This window comes from Pleurodeles waltl, chromosome 4_2 (assembly GCF_031143425.1).
Source record: "Pleurodeles waltl isolate 20211129_DDA chromosome 4_2, aPleWal1.hap1.20221129, whole genome shotgun sequence".
Taxonomy (NCBI): Eukaryota; Metazoa; Chordata; class Amphibia; order Caudata; family Salamandridae; genus Pleurodeles; species Pleurodeles waltl.
Window position 1 is genome coordinate 774736950 of NC_090443.1, and position 16192 is coordinate 774753141.

The following is a 16192-nucleotide window of genomic DNA, read 5'->3' on the forward strand; positions in this document are numbered from 1 at the left end:
AGAATACCCTCTGATAACCTTATTCCCAATGCTTACAGTGACTGACTTGCCACCTGAGTTGCAGGGAACAGTGACAGAGAAAGTGTGGGACCTGACAGGAAAAGAAGTAAGACTGATAAAGGGAGTAGAACCAGTTAAGGTACAGGTTAAGCCGAACGCAGTGTTTCCTCAGCTGACGCAGTACCACATGGCATAAGATGTCCTCATCCAGGTATCGCAGATAATCGCAGACTTTGTAAAGCAAGGAGTTCTGAAAGAAGTGATGAGCAGCCCATGTAATTCACCAATAATGGGTCTGAAAAGCCTTGTGGAAAGGTCCAAAGTGTGAAGGATTTGAGGAAAATAAACAAGATTGTGGTAAAGTGTTGCCCCATAGTGCCAAACCCAGCAGTGATCATGTTCCAGGTTCCGTGTGATGCAGAGTGGTTCACAGTTGAGGACCTGTCTCAAGCGTTCTTTTAGGTACCTCTTCATGAGGACAGCCAATTTCTCTTTAGTTTCAAATTCCTGGATAAGGTGTACAGTTGGTGCAGAATTCCTCAAGGGTTTTCTGAGTCACCGTCCATCTTCAATCAGATATTGAAGAGGATTTGGAGTCATTGGAACTGCCTTTCAGTTCGACTCTGGTACAGTACATTGATGACTTGTTGATTGCATTAAGAACAAAAGATGACTGTAGGTATGACACAATTGCCTTAATGAACCATATGGGAAAGAATGGACATAAAGGGCCTGATTACAACTTTGGAGGAGGTGTTAATCCGTCCCAAATGTGACTGATATACCAGCAGCCGTATTACGAGTTCCATAGGATATAATGGACTCGTAATACGGCTGGTGGTATATCCGTCAATTTACCGTCACTTTTGGGACGGATTAACACCTCCTCCAAAGTTGTAATCAGGCCCAAAGTGTCCCCAAAGAAGCTGCAGTACTATCAGAGAGAAGTAAAATACTTAGGTCACTTGATTGAAAGGGGTTCCAGGAGAATATCAAAAGAGAGGGTGACGGCCATACTGCAGATGAATCCCCCGACAACCAAGAGAGATGCCAGGATGTTTTGGGGAATGGTGGGTTACTGTCGCCAGTGTATTCCCAACTTCTCGATTATCTCTAAACCATTGATAAAACTGACAGGCAAGGAAGTTAAGGATGACCCGAGTACCATAATCTTGTCCGAGGAAGAGCTTGAGGCATTCCTGGAATTGAGAGAGTGCATGTGCAGGGCGCCAGCTTTGGGTATGCCTGATTACACTAAGCCTTTTCTACTTTTTTGTCATGAATGTGATGCTTGTTCTTTGTCTTAACACAGGTCCATGGAGGTGCAAACCACCCAGTAGCATATTTTTCAGCTACTTTGGACCCAGTTGCAGCAGCCTTACCGGGTTGTTTGTGCGCAGTTGCAGCAGTTGGTCAGAGCCTCACACAGTGTGAAGGCATAGTGATGGGACATCCCTTGACAGTAATGGTTCCACATTCGGTTGAAATTCTGTTGACCCGAACTAAGACTCAGCACATGACAAATGCTAGGCTAACGAGATATGAGACCATTATGCTGGAGTCTCCTAATGTCTCTCTCAAGAGGTGTACAATATTGAACCCGGCCACTCTACTCCCTGTTGAAAATACTGAGATTAATAATACTGAGGAAGTGGAGCATGACTGTCTTGAGGTAACAGAACTATGCACGAAGCCCAGACCTGACATTAAGGATACACAGTTGGAAGAAAATTATTATATTTTGTTTGTTGATGGTTCATGCTTAAGAGATTCAGTCGGAATACTGAGAGCCGGTTATGCCGTGTGTACAATCACTGGTATTATAGAAGCCTCTTGGCTCGAAAGAGTGTATTCCGCACAAGTGGCCAAATTAATTACCCTTACTAAGTCATGCCACGCAGCTGCAAATCTGAAAATCACTATCTATACTGACAACAGATACGGATTTGGAATTGTACATGATTTTGGCCAATTATGGTCACAGAGGGGTTTCATGACCTCTTCTGGCTCACCAGTGAAAAATGGCGAACAAATTAAGGATTTGTTGCATGCGATTCAGTTACCTCTTGAAACTGCCTTGGTGAAATGCAATGCTCATGTCAAATCACAAGACTTTGGTGGTCATTCCAACCTTGGCGGTAAAAGCCGCTTACCGCTGTCAGAAGACCGCCAACATACCGCCGCGGTAAACCGCCACGGTCATTCTGACCCACAACAGGCAAACCGCCAAAATACAGACATCCACAAAGGTCCGCCACACCAAAGGGCAGCGAGAAATTGGCGATGACCAAACCTCCACCGTCACGCCAACAGAAATACGCCCACACTATCACGACCCACGAATCCACGCGGCGGTCTTTCAACCGCGGTATTCCATTGGCGGAACACACCGCCGCGCTCAGTATACACACACACTTACAAAACACAGCCACATTGGACAATTCAAAATACACACACCTGATACACATACAAACACCACTCCCACACACCCAACACAATATAAAACACACACCCACATCACCCACAAATCCCCACTGCTACAGAATCGGGACCACGCACTGAGAAAAAGAGAATTGAGCACCCAGACGCGCATTTTACTTTCACCCAGCAATATTTCCACGCATTTCACACAACACACCAATACACATCACCATACAATCCACCCCACACATCATCCACACCACCCCATGGCACCGCAAAGACACCCCAGGTTCTCCGAGGATGAACTCAGGGTCATGGTGGAGGAAATTGTACGGGTAGAGACACAGTTCTTCGGGACACAGGTGCAGAACACCACCATTGCCAGGAAGATGGAGCTATGGAGCAGAATAGTCGATAAGGTCAACGCTGTGGGACAGCACCCAAGAAATAGGGACGACATCAGGAAGAGGTGGAACGACCTACGGGGGAAGGTGCGTTCAATGGTATCCAGGCACAACATCGCGGTGCAGCGGACTGGCGGGGGACCCACACCTCCTCCCCCAGAATTTACAACATGGGAGGATCAAGCCTTGGCCATCCTGCATCCTGAGGGCCTCGCAGGAGTATCTGGAGGAATGGACTCTGGTAAGTCTCATCTTCACTACTTCATCCCCCCCACCCCACCAGCATGCCAACTCATACCCCCACCCTCACCCCCATCACATCCTGCTCCTTGCAAATGTCTCACCATCATAGCCCACCCATCCCAACACCAATCCCTGCATGCGACCACAAAGCATGGACACCCATCACCAAAGCATGCCCACTGCACATACCCATCCCCGGGGAACATCCTTTTTTACGACTTTTTTTTCCCGAAAGTCGTGGTTAACGAAAGCGCAACAACGCTTTTTTTAACCACGACTCTGTTTTTTTGTGCCTTAACTACGGATGTTCTGAACACCGAACATGCGTGGTTAAGGTACAAAGAAGTGAGTTGGAGAAGGTAAGTGGTGGGTTTAGGTTTTGGGGAGGGGGTAGGGGGTCAGGGGGTTTTAGGTTTTGGGGTGGGGTTGGGGGGGTGGGCGTTTTTGGTTTTGGGGAGTGGGTGGGGGGTTTTAGGTTTTAGGGTGGGGTTGGGGGGGTGGGGCGTTTTTGGTTTTGGGGAGTGGGTGGGGGGTCAGGGGGTTTTAGGTTTTAGGGTGGGGTTGGGGGGGTGGGGCGTTTTTGGTTTTGGGGAGTGGGTGGGGGAGTGGGGCGTTTTTGGTTTTGGGGAGTGGGTGGGGGTCAGGGGTTTTTAGGTTTTGGGGTGGGGTTGGGGGGTGGGGTGAGGGATGTAGGGTGAATGGTGCCTATTACTAATGATTTTATCAGGAATGCCTTTACAACAAAATATCGTTGTTAAGGCATTCGTGGTAAAATCATTAGTAGTAGCAACGAGGTCGGTGTTCCGACCTCGTTGTTAAGGCAGTAGTTGTTTTTGAAGTCGTTGTTTCGTCATACAGTCCCCATCCCCCACCAAATCACCGTCACAAAAGCCCCCACACGGGAATGCCAGCACTGGGGTACAAAGGCACCCACCCATTACACGCTATGGCACACACAAATGCAATAACCATACTTTTATACCCCTGCAGGACCCGAACGCCACGTCACCGCGCAGGAGGGTCCACAAGTGTCCACTCCACCCCCAGAAGAGGCCCACAGTGAGGACAGCACCTCTGTCGACCTGGATCTAGATGACCAGCCCGGCCCATCGGGGACCTCGGGACAGTCGGTTCCCCTCACACAGCCACAGCCTATAGCAGACCTTCCCCCCTCTGGGAACACCAGCACAGCACCCACCCAGCGGGCCCATACCTCTGTCCCCAGGACACGTCAATCAGCGGTGTGTCCACCACTACAGGGCACCCAGGTTCACCCACCACCCCAACAACAACAGGGACCTGGGGGCAGTGGTAGTGGGCACACGGTCTAGGGGACAGAGGCCCAGGGAAACAGGGGAACTGGGAGGGCTGCTGTGCGACAGGGGGGGGACAGGCCCAGGGAACCCACTCTCCACGAGGCCCTCTCCTCCATCATGGGAGCCTACCACCACTCCCAGGAGACGATGGCGACGGTCCTGGCCAGGTTTCAGGAGATCCAGCTTCTGCAGGAGGAACAGTATTTGGGGTTCAGGGAGGAACTACGAAACATCAGTTCCGCCCTGGCCACCATTGTAGGGGCTCAGAATCAGGTAGTCACCACATTGCGGGACACTGTGGCAGGACAAAGGGCCCCTGACACTAGCATGGACCAAGAACTGCCTACCACCTCTGCCGGCGCTAGTGGACAGGAGGCCACCAGCACCCCACCCCCTGCAGACGGAGAACCACCCCGCAAGCGGGCCCTGAGATCCAGGAAGAAGACATAGTAAGATTCCAAGACCCCCGCCAGGAAAGGATACCTCCCTGATTGTCATCCCACTGTCCCACATTGTCACCCTGTCCATTCTTATACTGCCCATGCTCCACTTTCCACAGGCATTTGGACAATGCACCTGTGATACTAATAGTCTGGACTCTGCCATGGACAATCCTCCACCATCACCCCTCACCGATTTGCAATCACCCACCAATATAGAGCACTGAAATAAACACAGTTATTGCACAAAACAATCAGGAGTCTGGCTGTGATTTTGTACTAATGTATTAGACATTACCGTCCCAAAAAGCATATTTACATTGTGATGCCAACATACCACTGTCACACAGCTGTAGTTCATGGGGAAATAAAGCAGATGTCACGCAGTATGGCCCACATCTCTGAAATTGGAAGGGAAAGTCACAACTCAGTTACCATACACTGGGGGAAAAGGTCAGACAGTAGAGAGGTAGTAGGGGTTAAGTATATGTAATATGCCGGGTTTGAATCTTACCTGTGTGTCATTGAAAATACTGCTGTATTACTGTGTTCCTGTTGTCTATGTCGTCCTCTTCGGCTTCCTCGTCTTCACTCTCCACAGGCTCCACAGCTGCTGCAACACCACCATCTGGACCATCCTCCTGCAGAAAAGGCACCTGGCATTGCAAAGCCAGGTTGTGAAGCATACAGCAGGCCACGATGATCTGGCACACCTTCTTTGGTGAGTACAATAGGGATCCACCTGTCATATGGAGGCACCTGAACCTGGCCTTCAGGAGGCTGAAGGTCCGCTCGATCACCCTCCTAGTTCGCCCATGGGCCTCATTGTACCGTTCCTCAGCCCTTGTACGGGGATTCCACACTGGGGTCAGTAGCCATGACAGGTTGGGGTAACCAGAGTCACCAATTGGCCACACACGGTGCCTCTGGAGTTGAGCCATCACGTAAGGGATGCTGCTATTCCGCATGATGTACGCGTCATGGACTGAGCCAGGGAACTTGGCATTAACATGGGAGATGTACTGGTCTGCCAAACACACCATCTGTACATTCATCGAATGATAACTCTTTCTGTTTCTGTACACTTGTTCACTCCTGCTCGGGGGTACTAAAGCCACATGGGTCCCATCAATGGCACCTATGATGTTGGGGATATGTCCAAGGGCATAGAAATCACCCTTCACTGTAGGCAAATCCCCCACCTCAGGGAAAACAATGTAGCTCCACATGTGTTTCAGCAGGGCAGACAACACTCTGGACAACACCTTGGAAAACATAGGCTGGGACATCCCTGATGATATGGCCACTGTTGTTTGAAATGACCCACTTGCAAAGAAATGGAGTACTGACAGCACCTGCACTAGAGGTGTGATCCCTGTGGGTTGGCGGATGGGTGACATCAGGTCTGGCTCCAGCTGGGCACACAGTTCATGAATAGTGGCTCGGTCAAGCCTGTATGTCAGTATGACATGTCTTTCCTCCATTGTCGACAGGTCTACCAGAGGTCTGTACACGGGAAGATTCCTCCATCTCCTCGCATGTCCCAGCGGACGGTGCCTATGAAGGACAACAGCGAGCACAGAGTCAATCAACCCACAGGTACGTAACCACAGCTTGCACATAACACGATTCCCAATGCATTGAATGGTTTGTAGGAGTGTTGATGCAAGGCCTAGGTATGTGTGACGCAGTTAAAAGTAAGCCATGTGGGCCCTTAAAATGGCGGCTGCCTGACCTGTGAAGTGTGACAATGGGATGTGAGGTAAATGCGCTGCGTGGCACACCGTGGCGGTAGGCGGGCGAAGACCGCGGCGCAAAACAGCATTGGTTAACATTGAACCCTATGGGTCTCAGGAGCCAATGACGATGTGTGCCGGCGGTCGCGGTACGCACCACCGCGGTACGCACCGCAGCGGGCGTGACCGCCATTTTCTATCAGCTTAATCACGCGATACCTGATCTTTGACAGGAGAGGTCCTACACTGCAAGTGCTGCTGTGACCTCTGTCTGGAAGAGACAATGGCTCATGTGACTGGGAAAAGGGCCCCTGCCTTCACTGCTCAGGAATTGGGGAAACTCGTGGATGGGGTCCTCCCCCAGTATGCGCTACTCTACGGTCCTCCAGACCAACAGGTAAGTACACTGGGACCATGCTTTGGGGGCAATGCCTGTGTTGAGTCGGGTGGATGAAAGATGGTGGGGAGGGGAGCGAATGAGACATGCATCAAACGACGGATGACAGGATGTGCCACATGGCAAGGGTAGGGATGGGGGGCCACTCACATTGAGGGTGCAGAAGGTGATGACTATTTTTCTCCCCCTGTACATTTCACATAGGTCAGCGCCCACCAGAAGATAGACATTTGGCGTGCCATCGCCAAGGACGTCCGGGCCCTGGGGGTCCACCACAGACGGGACACCCACTGCTGGAAGAGATGGGAGGACATCCGACGCTGGAGCAGGAAGACGGCGGAGGCTCAGCTGGGGATGGCCTCCCAATGTGGGAGGGGTGCCATTCGGACTTTGACCCCCCTGATGTCCCGGATCCTGGCGGTGGCCTACCCCGATTTGGATGGGCGCGTGAGGACATCACAGCAGACACAAGGGGGCTGAGTACACTCTCATTCTGGTGACTTTGCGTGCAGTGGAGGTGTCTGGGTGGTGGAGGAGGGCTGTGGGTCTCCCTAGGCCAGGGCGATTTCTGTAGGCTAGGCCCCTCCGTAAGGCATGGCCCTGTGCCCCGCCCCCCACCTCTGTAGGGTGCCAAGTACAGCTATTCATGGCCCTGTGTCATCTATGTGTGCAGATGTCGTCCATAGGCTTGTAGGCCATGTCACACGGATTGAGTAGTGGACCCCAAGTGCGCGGCGTAGTGCAGGGGGCTTCTGTGTCTGTCCTCTCCGCCAACAGTGTCGCCAATGCATGCACTCAACATGTCTTTATTTTCTCCCCCCCTTTTTTGTGGTCTTCCTGTTCATGTGTGCATTAGCATCATCAGGCGGAGGAGAAGTGGCATCGGAGCACGAGGGAGCTGCATCCCAGATGGCCCTGGAGGGCCATGCAATGGATTCCGAATACACCAGTTGGACGGAGGGCGAGGGGAGCTCCACAGCGGGGACTCGGGCAGACATAAGTGACACAGACTCGTCCTCTGAAGGGAGCTCCCTTGTGGTGGCGGCAACATCTGTGCCCCCCGCAACAACAGGTACAGCTGCCACCCAGCGCACCAGCACTGCCCTCCCAGCAGCCCCTCAGCGTTTGTCCCGTGCCCGCTCACCCAGCAAGGTGGGCATCTCCTTCGCCCCAGGCACCTCAGGCCCTGCCCCAGTCACCCCTGCTGCCCTCAGTGAGGAGATCATTGACCTCCTGAGGACGCTCACTGTTGGGCAGTCTACCATTTTGAATGCCATCCAGGGTGTCGAAAGAGAGGTGCACCAGAGTAATGCATACCTGGAGGGCATTCATTCTGGTCAGGCTGCCCTTCAGCGATCGTTCAACACTCTGGCCTCAGCACTGATGGCAGCAATTGTCCCTGTCTCTAGCCTCCCCCCTCCAACTTCCTCCACCCAGACCCTATCACCTGTACCTCTGCCTATCCCAGACACACCATCAGACCAGCCTGCACACACCTCAACACCCAAGGGAAGCTCAGGCAGACATAAGCACCACACATCACACAAGCATTCACACAAGCAACATCCCCATACAGACATACCAACACCCACTGCCTCCACTGTGTCCCCCTCCTCCTCGTCTCCCTCCTCCCTCCCTGTCACGTCTCCACTCACACCTGCATGCACAACATCTTCAGCCACTACGTCCACCACCAGCACACACACACCAGAACCCCCGCACACGTGCATGCACCACCCCACTACCATTTACACGTCCCCTGTGTCCTCTCCCAGTGTGTCTGTCACCCCCTCTTCCAAGATACACAAACGCAGGCAGCCACCCACCCAACAGCCATCCACCTCACGACAGCCTCCAGCCCAAGCACCTGCACCCAAAGACACCAGACTTAAGACTCCTACAACCACAACCTCTTCCTCCACTCCCATACCCACTACACCTACCCGTCCCACTGGTCCTAAATTGCTATTCCTGTCCAAACTTAACCTCTTACCTACAACACCCCCACCCCGTCCATCTCATGGGACTCCAGTCAGCACCTCAGCCACCACAAAACCGGGCCCTGTGATGACAGTCTGCCATGGACTGTGGAGTCCCCCACCCTCAAGGGCAGCCAGTTCAGTACAGAGCCAAGGCACGGGCAGCCCACCCCCGGAGAAACACCCGAAAATAGTCAGCGGCCGGCGCGAGAGGGTGAAGTCACCAGGCACTAAAATCCCTACCATGGCTCCGGCACGAAGTGTGGAGACAGGTGGCACACCGCCCAAGGTGGGGAAGGGCCACAGACGAACAGGGAAGGCTGGGAAGGTCAGCACGCCCGAGGAGAGCGCCATCAGCCCAGCTGGCCAGGAGGGCCCGCCACCCCCATCCCAGGTGGGCAGGAGGACTCCAACAGGCCCGGTACTGCAGACCAGGAAGGCCCCGCCAGCCACCTGACAGATGGGCAGGAAGGCCCCGCCAGCCACAGGACAGGTGGCAAATGACCTGCACGCCATGGCCTGATCCGCTGAACTGGGCACCGCCGTCTCAAGCCCCGCTGAACTGGGCACCGCGTCTCATGCACCGCTGAACTGGGCCCTTCATCTCAAGCACCGCTGCACTGGGCACCGCCGTCTCAAGCACCGCTGAACTGGGCCCTTCATCTCAAGCACCCCTGCACTGGGCACCGCCGTCTCAAGTACCGCTGAACTGGGCCCTTCATCTCAAGTACCGCTGAACTGGGCACCGCCGTCTCAAGTACGGCTGAACTGGGCCCTTCATCTCAAGTACCGCTAAACTGGGCACCGCCGTCTCAAGTACGGCTGAACTTGGCACCGCCGTCTCAAGTACCACTGAACTGGGCCCTTCATCTCAAGCACCGATGAACTGGGCACCGCCGTCTCAAGCACCGCTGAACTGGGCCCTTCATCTCAAGCACCGCTGCACTGGGCACCGCCGTCTCAAGCACCGCTGAACTTAGCCCTTCATCTCAAGCACCGCTGCACTGGGCACCGCCGTCTCAAGTACCGCTGAACTGGGCCCTTCATCTCAAGTACCGCTGAACTGGGCACCGCCGTCTCAAGTACCGCTGAACTGGGCCCTTCATCTCAACTACCGCTGAACTGGGCACCGCCGTCTCAAGTACAGCTGAACTGGGCACCGCCGTCTCAAGCACCGCTGAACTGGGCCCTTCATCTCAAGCACCGCTGAACTGGGCACCGCCGTCTCAAGCACCGCTGGCCCATTAGCGGCAGGGGCAGGCCTGCATCTGTGTCGGGCAGGGCTGCACGAGCACTCTGGGCACCAGTCCCCCTCCAGAACCAGTGGAGACTGTCATCAACTTGAGAGACTGGGCTTTGCACTCCCCAGGATTGAACAGTGGGCAAGCCACCCACTGTATAGACTTGAGAGACTGTGGCTTTGCACTCCCCAAGATGGCACAGTGGGCAAGCCACCCACTGTATAGACTTGAGAGACTGTGGCTTTGCACTCCCCAGGATGGCACAGTGGGCATGGAGGCCCCTGGTGGATCTGCCATCGTGCACTCATCTGGCTGAGGTGCCCCCCCCTTCCCTTCCCCCTGAGGTGCCTGTAGTTTTCCTATCTGATGCCCCTGCAGTGTTCTCTCCGTTGGAGTCAGGTATCCTGTGTTGGCTTTGCCCATGTGATTTGGGCCCAGTGGTCCACGGACAATGCCTGCTACAATACTCGGACTTGTACATATATGTATATAAGTGTTTTTGATGTGTAGATATATATATATAAAATCCTCGTGGGGTGTATGGAGGTGAGCGTTTTCCGTTTGAAATGGCTGTTTCTGCCATGTTTTTATCGGCGGGGCTACCGCCCCGGAAAAGGTGGCGGATTGGTGTGTTGTGATAGGGTGGGCGGTACATTGACTCCCGTCTGTCTGTTGGCGGTGACCGCCACGCTGTTTTTTTGTGCCGCCGTGGCGGGCGGTGTGGTAATGTGGCGGTCTCTGTTAGCGGTTTCCGCCAGGGTCGGAATTCCATTTTTTTACCCGCCAGCCTGTTTGCGGTTTGGCCGCTGGTTTGACACCGACCGCCAGGGTTGGAATGACCCCCTTTGTGTCAATGGGAAACGGCTATGCAGATCAAGTCGCAAGGTTTTGCGCATTGAACTGTATATCGTTCAAGGAACAGTGGGAACTACTACCTGAAACTGAAAATGAAACATTCATTAAGAGTGGTGGATACATTAGATGAGCTAAAATCACTGCAGGGCCGAGCTAGCAGAGAGGAAAAACGCTCCTGGCAGAGAATGCAATGTGTACAGAGGACTGACGACTTGTGGGTCTCAGAGGAGGGGAAGTTGGTTTTGCCAAACAGCCTTTTGTCACAGTTTGCAAGACTTTACCATGGTCAGGCACATCTTGGGAGAGACGCAATGATCAGGTTATTCAAAATTGATTGGTTCAATCCAAAATTCAGACAAGCCGCAGAGGTTACCTGTCACAGGTGCATCATCTGTCAACAGATGAATGCAGGAAAAGGGACTGTGATGACTTTGAGCCACATAGGGAGAGCTGGAGGTCTGTTTAGCAAGATGCATATGGATTTCATTGAAATGCCTGTGTGTGGAGGCCTGAGGTACGTGTTGGTGATTGTGTGCGTTTTCAGTCACTGGTTTGAAGCCTACCTTACAATTAGGAATGACAGTCTCACAGTAGCAAAGTGGTTACTTAGAGAATTAATACCACAGTTCAGATTTCCGGTCTCTTTAGGATCAGATAGGGGCAGACACTTTGAAAATGAGGTGATTAAGTTCTTGTGTGCTGCACTGGACATTAAGCAGAAGCTGCATTGTAGCTACCACCCTGAAGCATCAGGACTAGTGGAACAGATGAATGGTACCTTGAAGTCGAGAATGGCAAAAATGTGTGCAGCTACCAATATGAAATGGCCAGATGCATTGCCCTTATTGCTGATGTCAATGAGAAACACACCTGATAAGAAGACAGGACTATCCCCCCATGAGATATTGATGGGCAGAGCTATGAGGTTGCCCGCAGTACCTGCAAATGCTCTTGTGAATATCACGGATGATATGGTGTTGGACTACTGCAAGGGTCTGGCTGATGTGGTCCGCTCTTTTTCTCACCAGGTGGAGGCTAACACATTGCCACTGATCAGTGATCCAGGTCACACCCTGCAAGCCGGTGACTGGGTGGTTGTCAAGAAACACGTGAGGAAGTTGTGTTTGGAGCAGCGCTGGAAGGGGCCATATCAAGTAATCCTGACAACAACCACTGCTGTGAAATGTGCAGGCGTTCCAAACTGGATACATGCCAGTCACACAAAGAAGGTGATGTGTCCAACTGATGAGGAACTTGAAGTGTCCCAAACAACAGCTGCAGAGAAGGAAGTCTCAGGGTCGGAGAGTACTCAAAGGGGAACTGAGACTGAAGGAGAGCCCACTGAGGACGGCCTAGTCCCTCAAACAATAAACGAGTTTGAGAGAGGTGACGGTGAGCCTATCTCAGTGGAGGCAGCAGGAGAACCAAGTCAAGGAGAGGTTCTCCCTGAAGTAGACGGATACAGGTTTGAACTTGAGCCCGTTACAGACCCTGAAGACAAAAGGGAAGGAGCAGAAGGAGGTCAAAGTACATCAACTCCTCCTGAGCCGCTTGCTGTTCCGTCAAGAGAAAACACCATAGCAGAAGAGGAGGGTGCTGTTCAACGTCCTGAAAGGCCAGGCAGAAAGAAAACGCACAAAGGTGATAACTGGCCAAAGAAGCAAGCTACAAGAGGTACCAGACCAATATTATGGCACCTGAAATCAACTAGAGAAAGAGACTGTGTTAAAATTAAAATTGAAATTGAAAGCTGAGAAAAGAGACTGAAGAAATTACTGGATGTGACACTGATAACCTGATTTGACTCTGAAAACCAATTATGACAAGCTGCTAACCTGATTTGACAAAAGGGTCCGGGGGTGAGTGGAACGCTGTAAATACTCGCAGAAAGAAAGAGAGACTTTGCATTAAGAAGAAAAAAAGAGAGCTTTTAAAATCATCCTCAAGTTGATTGTTTATCTTATCTTCTGCTATCTGATTCTTTACAGATCATGGCTTACACTAGAGGTAGTAGCAAAAAGGGTAAGGTGTGTGGTTGGTTAAGTATTATATTAGGTATTGTATGAGCAATAATAATTTTAGGAGTGATTGTGGGAATGCCTTGTTTAGATTAAAGGGTGACTAACAATGCTTCAAAACCCGAAACTGCTACACTAACACTGTGGGAGAGGTTTGAGCAAGATACAAAATACTTGCATGAGGGAACTAATTCAAAGGGGGAACTCTCTACTTATGTCTTCTATCGCTTGCTGAATGAGTATGTTGATACAATGGATGCGAGAAACTGTTATGTGTGCACAAAGATTCCTTCGTCAGTACAAGAAGTGGTTGTTAGAAATGGGGTCTTTGGTTGACAGTCAGGTTACCCCCTGTTCAAGCAAGGACCCTCACTCTACTCAGGGTAAAAGAAAATCACCCTCAGCTAACCCCTGCTTACCCCCTTGGTGGCTTGGCAGAGCAGTAGGCTTAACTTCAGAGTGCTAGGTGTAAAGTATTTGTACCAACACACACAGTAACTTAATGAAAACACTACAAAATGACACAACACAGGTTTGGAAAAATAGGAAATATTTATCTAAACAAAACAAGACCAAAATGACAAAAATTCACCATACACAAGTCAAGTTATCAATTAAAAATAAAAAAGAGTCTTTAAGTAGTTTTAAATACACACTAGCGCTGCTAGAGTGAAAATGTACCTGGTGCACATCAAAATAACCCTGCACGGGCAGGTGTGCGTCAAAAATAACTCCGCACGGTGGTACGCGAGTCAAAAATCCAGCCGCACGATGATCTGAAAATCCCGCAGCGCAGGTTGTGATCTCCCAGCGATGCTGCATGTCGTTTCTCCTGCTCCATGCGTCGATTCTTTAGTCGCGTTTCCTGTGAGCGTCGCATCTCAGCTGAGGAGCCGGCAGCTTGTGATTTTTCTCAGCCGCAGATCGGATTTGCGTCAATCTTTTCCCCGCACCGCGCTCTGTGCGTGGATTTTCTTGTCTTTAGGCTGCCAGCTTCTCCTTTCAGGGTCCCAGGAACTGGAAGGGTACCAGAGGGCAGAGTAGGAGTCTCTCCCGAGACTCCAGGTGCTGGCAGAGAGAAGTCTTTGCTGTCCCTGAGACTTCAAACAACAGGAGGCAAGCTCTAGATGAAGCCCTTGGAGATTTCTTCTCAAGATGGAAGGCACACAAAGTCCTCTTACCCTCTTGCCCTCTTACTCTGGCAGAAGCAGCAACTGCAGGATAGCTCCACAAAGCACAGTCACAGGCAGGGCAGCTCTTGTTCCTCAGCTATTCAGCTCTTCTCCAGGCAGAGGTTCCTATTGGTTCCAGAAGCGTTTCTAAAGTCTGTGGTTTTGAGTGCCCTTTTTATACCCAATTTCTCCTTTGAAGTAGGCCTACTTCAAAGTAAAGTCTCTTTGGAATGTGAAATCCTGCCTTGCCCAGGCCAGGCCCCAGACACTCACCAGGGGGTTGGAGACTGCATTGTGTGAGGGCAGGCACAGCCCTTTCAGGTGTGAGTGACCACTTCTCCCCTCCCTCCTTTCACAGATGGCTCATCAGGATATGCAGGCTACACCCCAGCTCGCTTTGTGTCAGTGTCTAGTGTGAGGTGCAACCAGCCCAACTGTCAAACTGACCCAGACAGGGAATCCACAAACAGGCAGAGTCACAGAAATGGTATAAGCAAAAAAATGCTCACTTTCTAAAAGTGGCATTTTCAAACACACAATCTTAAAATCAACTTTACTAAAAGATGTATTTTTAAATTGTGAGCTCAGAGACCCCAAACTCTACATATCCATCCGCTCCCAAAGGGAATCTACACTTTAATCAGATTTAAAGGTAGCCCCCATGTTAACCTATGAGATGACAGGCCTTGCAATAGTGAAAAACGAATTTAGCATTATTTCACTTTCAGGACATATAAAACACATTACTATATGTCCTACCTTAACCATACACTGCACCCTGTCCTTGGGGCTACCTAGGGCCTACCTTAGGGGTGCCTTACATGTAAGAAAAGGGAAGGTTTAGGCCTTGCAAGTGGGTACACTTGCCAAGTCGAATTTAAAGTTAAAACTGCACACACAGACACTGCAATGGCAGGTCTGAGACATGATTACAGAGCTACTTATGTGGGTGGCACAACCAGTGCTGCAGGCCCACTAGTAGCATTTGATTTTCAGGCCCTGGCACCTCTAGTGCACTAGGGGCTTACTAGTAAATCAAATATGCCAATCATGGATAAACCAATTACATACAATTTTACACAGAGAGCATATGCACTTTAGCACTGGTTAGCAGTGGTAAAGTGCTCGGAGTTCAAAAGCCAACAGCAACATATCAGAAAAAATAGGAGGCAGGAGGCAAAAAGATTGGAGATGACCCTGCATAAGCAAAAAAGTCCAACAGGGGTCACTTACTATAGCCTGCCACTAACGTACGGGATAAGCTGTAGTTTGCTGCTAACAAGATTCTATGACCAGGAACATGTGCAATATTTTTATTCAAATTTAGACGTAGTGTTTTCTTTTGTGCCTGTGATTGAGTTTTTGAACAAATTAGCTAAAGAGCATAGCATAAAATTAGTTAGGGGTTTCTTTGAGCCGACACTAACCTTTGGGACAGCTTATGCACACCGCAATAATTTAACCTGCTTATTAACGCCTGTGGAGAAAAGCTTCTTAGATCACACTGATGATAGACGCAAAGCACTGAAGGAAAGACTAGAAAAGGGATTAGAAAAACACACAAATGCAAATGATTATGCTTTCACCGCAATAAAGACGCAGGGCAAATTAGCTATAGATGCCTTACATGTAGGAAGGCTTTGTATATATAGGCTGAAATCTGATCATGACACTTTATTTGTGGGAACAAGTGAATGCAGGCATGTGTTTTTGTTTTAGAGTAAGGGGACATTCATGTTAAATGGACAGGATCCAGCGATCCCTGGGATCTATTAGATATGTGGACTAAATGCTTAGTACCATCTCCCTAAGGGATGGTATGGGACATGGTATTTGGGAATAGTTTTCCCAAAGATTTACCAGATTGATGACTTAAAACAAATACATAAAATGTCTAAAATTACAACATGCTAGACAAAAGAGAGAGACAGCGGCTGCTGTCGTTGGTGACATATTTGGAGCCATAATTC

At 50.7% G+C, this 16192-nt stretch overlaps 2 protein-coding genes across 2 annotated transcripts in view; one reads left to right on the forward strand and one right to left on the reverse strand.

The window, feature by feature from the left end:
• TNNI3K (TNNI3 interacting kinase) overlaps nt 1-16192 on the reverse strand; it is a 2589932-nt gene that overhangs the window by 336328 nt on the left and 2237412 nt on the right. The gene's annotated exons all lie outside the window — the stretch shown is intronic.
• LRRC53 (leucine rich repeat containing 53) overlaps nt 1-16192 on the forward strand; it is a 179678-nt gene that overhangs the window by 108439 nt on the left and 55047 nt on the right. The window lies entirely within an intron of this gene.